The following is a 5,924-nucleotide window of genomic DNA, read 5'->3' as shown; positions in this document are numbered from 1 at the left end:
AATGGGAGGAGAGGCCCTTGGTCCTGTGAAGGCTCTATGCCCCAGTGTGGAGGAATGCCAGGGTCAGGAAGCAGGAGTAGGTGGGTTGGTGAGCAGGGGGAGGGGGAGGGAATAGGGGGAGTACTTTTGGAAGGAAAAGGGAAAACCAGGAATGGGGATAACATTTGAAATGTATAGAGAAAATATCCAATAAAAAATAAAATAAATGGAAACAGATTAGGATAGGAAACAATAGCAAAACACTTTGGTAGCTGGAAAGAAAATGGGATGTTTTGACTAAATAACTGAGAAACGGGAATCCTAGACTGACAGTTACAAAACAGTAAAACATCTGATTTTCTCTTCAGGCTGCTAAAAAGGTCAGAAACTGGCAATATTAAGTGATGAAAAGTGCAGCTCCCAGCATGGCTGAAACAGGAGGATGGATTGAAAGTCTATTATTAAAAAAACAAAAACAAAAAAAAAAAAACAGTTAGCTGGGTGTACAGATACTGTTAAGGTCCACGATTTGCTGAAGAGTGATACCCCAAACTCAAATAATATGCAAGAATAAAGAGCATTTATTTAGCAGAGTTTCCTGCATGCCGGGGTCTCCCCATTCAGGATGGACAACCCATAATACACTTTCCAGGGTCAATTTGAAGCCTGTTAGGATATGAATAGATGACTTTTCCCTTTCTTTCCTTTGATTGGTTGGCTCTATCTCCAAGGCTATGGGTGCCCATGTCTTTTTTAGGGCTCTGGGGACTTTCTAGGGTGTCAAGGCATCTTCAGATTGGCTGTGATTGGTTGCTTCCTGGATTGAGGTTCTCATCTACAGGAAACAGAACCTTAGGCCTAGTCTCCCAAACTGCCAGTTTGCAGCCTATCACAGAGTTAGCCTGTCTCTGTCTAATTCAGTCCTCTCAGTACATGCCTGAGTTTCTGACACTACAGAGGCTGAGTCAGGAAAATCACAAATTCCGTGCCCAACTAAGCTAAAAGGCAAGACCCTATTTCAAAAAATCGAAAGGCAATTATATCCAAAGTGTATGCTTTCTTTTTTTGCCTCACAGTGTGCTAAATTTTCCTATGGAGGCACAAAGAAACATCCATTCATCCCAGGTCAGAAGAACACTGACTACAAAACAAATGTCAAGCCAACCAAAGGACAACTTGGTGAACCAATGAGTTTCTTGATCTTACTTTCAGAATATGGGACAGGGATGACTTGTAAAAACATGGGTGCATCATCATCCCACACCATTACAATAGAGCATCTAAATTATTCAACCTCCTGAGCTCATTTGCAGGTAGATAGAGACAGGAAGTAATAGTTGGAATTCCAGGAGAGGATTGTCTTTCCCCTTTATACAACCCTAGCAATTTAAAGATAGCTATACCTCCAGATTTGATAATGAGTTGTCACAGATGCTTGCTCAAAGTGTTCTCTGTTTTAAGATGGAAGGAGAAAAAGCCATATTGCACTACCTCATTTAAGAATTATAAATTGAGTCCTAGAAAAGATTACACAGAAGGTGTCTCAGCTATGAGAGACTTCTAGCACAGGAAGAAGCATATGCTTACTTAATCAAGATTAAGAGAATTTCTGTAGGTTATGTTTGGAATGCTACAACTGTCTTTACTTCTTTGTTCCCTAAAGCAGTAGTAGATGCAAGTCTATGTTCCCTTTAAAATGCTAGTGAATATTTTTGCCATAGAACATGACAATTTCAAAAGAGAAGACAAGATCATTGTGATGGTTAACATTGTAATTTAAGCTTAAATGACTGTGCTTAAAATATTTATAATATAGAAAATACCTCTATCCCATAATCTCCACTTGTCGAGATTTTTTGTAAATTTTTTATTAGATATTTGCTTCATTTACATTTCAAATACTATCCCCAAAGCTCCCTATACCCTACCTCGCCCTGCTCCCCAACTCACCCACTCCCACTTCCTGGCCCTGGCATTCTCCTGTACTGGGGCATATGATCTTCGCAAGAACAAAGGCCTCTCCTCCCATTGATGGCCGCCCAGGCCATCCTCTGCTACATATGCAACTAGAGACACAGCTCTGGGGAGTAAACTTGTCGAGATTCTAAGGATCATGTCTGCAAGTCCAGAGACAACCGCCCGGATGGGATGGAGCCGGAAAGCATCATCGAGAATGAGACTGTGGATAGCTTCGATGACATGAATCTTTCAGAATCCCTCCTCCGTGGTTTTTATGCCTATGGTTTTGAGAAGCCCTCCACCATCCTGTAGCACGCTATTCTTCCTTGTATCAAGGGTTATGATGTGATTGCTCAAGTCCAGTCTGGGACTGGGAAAACAGCTACGTTTGCCATATCAATTCTGCAGCAGATTGAATTAGATCTAAAGGCCACTCAGGCTTCGGTTCTGGTATCCACTCGTGAATTGGCTCAGCAGATATAAAAGGTGGTTATGGCATTAGGAGACTACATGGATGTCGCTTGTCATGCCTGTATTGGGGGCACCAATGGGCGTGCTGTGGTGCAGAAGGTGTAAATGGAAGCTCCCCATATCATCATGGGCACCCCTGGCCGGGTGTTTGATATGCTTAACTGAAGATACCTGTCTCCCAAATACATCAAGATGTTCGTACTGGATGAAGCAGATGAAATGTTAAGCCGTGGGTTCAAGGATCGGATCTATGATATATTCCAAAAGCTCAACAGTAACAAATAGGTTGTTTTTGTTTTCTGCTCCAGTACCTTCTGATGTCCTTGAGATGATCAAAAAATTGATGAAAGACCCTATTCAGATTCTTGTCAAGAAGGAAAAGTTGACCCTGGAGAGTATCCACCAATTCTACATTAATGTGGAACAAGAGTAGTGGAAGCTTGACACAGTGTGTGACTTGTATCACCCAGGCAGTAGTCGTTATCAGTACCAAAAGGAAGGTGGACTGGCTCACTGAGAAGATGCATGCCCGGTATCTCACTGTTTCTGCTATGCATGGAGATATGGACCAAACGTATGATGAGATCATGAGGGAGATGAGATCATAAGGGAGTTCAATGAAATCATGTGGGAGTTCTAGTCTGGCTCTAGCAGAGTATTAATTACCACTGACCTGTTGGCCAGAGGCATTGATGTACAGCAGGTCTCCTTAGTCATCATTTATGACCATCCCAGCAAGAGGGAAAACTACATCCACAGAATAAGTCAAGGTGGTCAGTTTGGCCGTAAGGGTGTGGCTATTAACATGGTGACAGAAGACAAGAAGATTCTTCGAGACACTAAGACTTTCTACAACACCTCCATTGAAGAGATGCCCCTCAATATTGCTGATCTCATTTGAGGGGCTGTCCTACTACCTGGCTCTAGCCCGGTTCAGTCTTGGGATGGGGCCAAGGAACAGCTTCCCCTCTGTCTCTCTGAATAAATGTCACTTTTTAAGGCAAAAAGAAGGAACTGTGAACATTTTTTCCCTTTGGGGTAGGCTCTGCCCCAGGAGCTGTCTCCTTCCCCCCAAACACTAAAACATTTCCCTAACCTAGTCACCTCATTCCTAAAGGCTTTCCTACACCAACCAAATCTCCAAAAGTGTGTCAAGGGGCTAAAAACCATGGCTGGCCTCATTTGCTGGACCAAATTTACAAGGAGAACACCTGCATGAGGTTGTCCAGGGAATTGTCCTCAGGTGAGGGGAGCAGGGGAGAGAAAATGGTAGCCATTTTTACATTGTTTTGTATAGTACTTATTGATTCAGGAAACAAACACAAAATTCTGAATAAAATTACTTGGAAACTGAAAAAAAAATCCCCACTTGTTCCAAAGCAGTGGAATACTAGGGGTATTGTTCATGTAAGATAACAAGTATTTTGTCTTGTTTTGTTTTGTTTTTTTCCTTTTCTGTAAACAAGGTCAATTGTCACAGTTTAGTATTATGTGTGTTTGATTACATGTGGACTGGAAACATGTAACCTTGTAAGTTTTGCCTTTATAAACCCTGACTAATATAATTCAGTACAAACCTCTGGGAACACAGAGTCTCAAGTACAGACCCAGCCAGTATCCATGGTCCTGGCTAGTATTTAACAAAGCCTCTTTGTTGCCCTGCTAATTAAGGTTGTAGTCTATCTTTGTCCAAATACTCTTTTGACCTTGTTGCAATATGAAGGGCTCCCTTGATTGTTAAGTGTTCTCCTTCTATGACCTTGTCTAGGGAGTTTAAAACTGGACACACTCCTCTACCTACAAAATGTCATGTAGCCTTGGTTAAGATTACAGGTTCAGAGGAGAGGCAAATGTGTGTAATATGCCACTGAATGTTAGCAGCCTTACTATGAAGCGCTACTGTGTCAGAAACTAAGGTGTGCATTACTTAAATCTGTACAAGTGAGGGAAATCTGAAGAAGAAATTAAAATTACTAGAATATTAAAAAAAAAAGATTACAGGTTCAACTTCCTTACTCCTTATAACAACCCATTCAGCTAGCACCTGAGATTCCTGGAATGGCTCTCTATGCTAATGAGACATTTGGTACAATAAACCTCAAGACAATGACCTTTGCCCATGTGGATATTCTGACCCCCTATCCCCAAAATTACATAAGCCTTGAATCACACTGATTAAAGTTGATCTGCCTTCCCAAAGTTGTTCCATGTGTCATTTGCATATGTACTCAGAGGGCTTCCGAATCCTTAATCTGTCTTTTCCTTTGTTCTCATGGACTGATATCAGCCAATAATCCCTGAAAGTTGGGAGGGTCACACCTCTCATTTATCAAAATGTATTCAAGATCAGACTGGTGTATCTCGACCTCAGACCCATAACAATCATCACATTCGGGTCTTCTATATAGACCTGTATACTAATGCTAGCTAACTTCACAATGATCTACAAACACATAGGCTCTGTGTATGCAGAGACTTCCCTAAGTCTTCAGAATCTACTCTAGAATATTAGCAGTTATTAATATCATCATAGGTGCTGCTGTCTCTTACCAGACTACCTCCCTTTGGGTGCTTTCTCTTCGAGGTATAGCTAAAAGAACTAAGACAACATTCACTATGACTCTGCAGCTTTCCATTCCTTTTCTCACAGTTATCACAAAGCTTCCTCATCTCCCTACACTGTTAGAGGCAATCCAACTGTGGGGAATTCAACACAGGTTGCTTATTAACTAAACGTGTTGCCTTGTGCCAAAGGACTCTCCCTATCCCTCAGAAACCTTCAATAATAGACGACTCACTTTGTTGAGTGGAATCAAAGAATTTCTCATTTCAGAATCTCATGGGATGGTACTGCCAGTTTAGCTGTGGCATTAATAACTCACTTAATAGAGCTGATACTTGAAATCTACTTCTAAGCCCCTTTCTCAACAGAAATCTCTGTTCTATAGCCCTATAATCTAAAAAAGCAATGCCTAACCCCAGTACTTGAGAGGTAAACTGACATGAATCTCCTTGTAGAAGGCTTCTCTACTTTTGCTACTGAAATCCATGCACACATCTGCTGCCCTTTGGATCTTTATTCCTGTTTTATCCTGCTCCTGCTGAGTTCCTGCCCTCCACAGAGCTTCTACCTGCTCAACCTTCTACCAGAATCCTATCTTCACAGGATTCTATCTTCACCCCTCCACCACAACCCAGGATTCTTCCTTCCCAACTGCTAAGTCTCTAGGTTCTCTAGGACTTCTGTCTGCCACTGACTTAAAACAAAATCTTAGCATTAAGTCACTTGTTCCCTGATTTTGTTGTGCCCTACTGAAAACCCCAAAACACCATCAATGAACCCACTCACCATCTCATATGCAATTAAATATACAAACAGAACAGTCTGCCCAACCCTCCCTCTTTCAGCAGATTTTAACTGCCTAAAGCCCTTCATCATGAGGCAGAGGGCTCATGAAATTTTTCCCATCCATGTTTGCATGTCTACTGGTGTTGTGATTCTGAAAGTTTTATTA

The 5,924-nt window shown here is 41.6% G+C and overlaps 1 pseudogene; it reads left to right on the top strand.

Annotated features, from left to right (window-relative positions):
* Nucleotides 2,079–3,762, top strand: Gm11258 (predicted gene 11258; annotated as a pseudogene).

The sequence above is a fragment of the Mus musculus genome, chromosome 4, assembly GCF_000001635.26.
Source record: "Mus musculus strain C57BL/6J chromosome 4, GRCm38.p6 C57BL/6J".
Classification (NCBI taxonomy): domain Eukaryota; kingdom Metazoa; phylum Chordata; class Mammalia; order Rodentia; family Muridae; genus Mus; species Mus musculus.
Note: the sequence above shows the minus strand (reverse complement) of the source record. Positions and strands in the feature narration are given on the sequence as shown.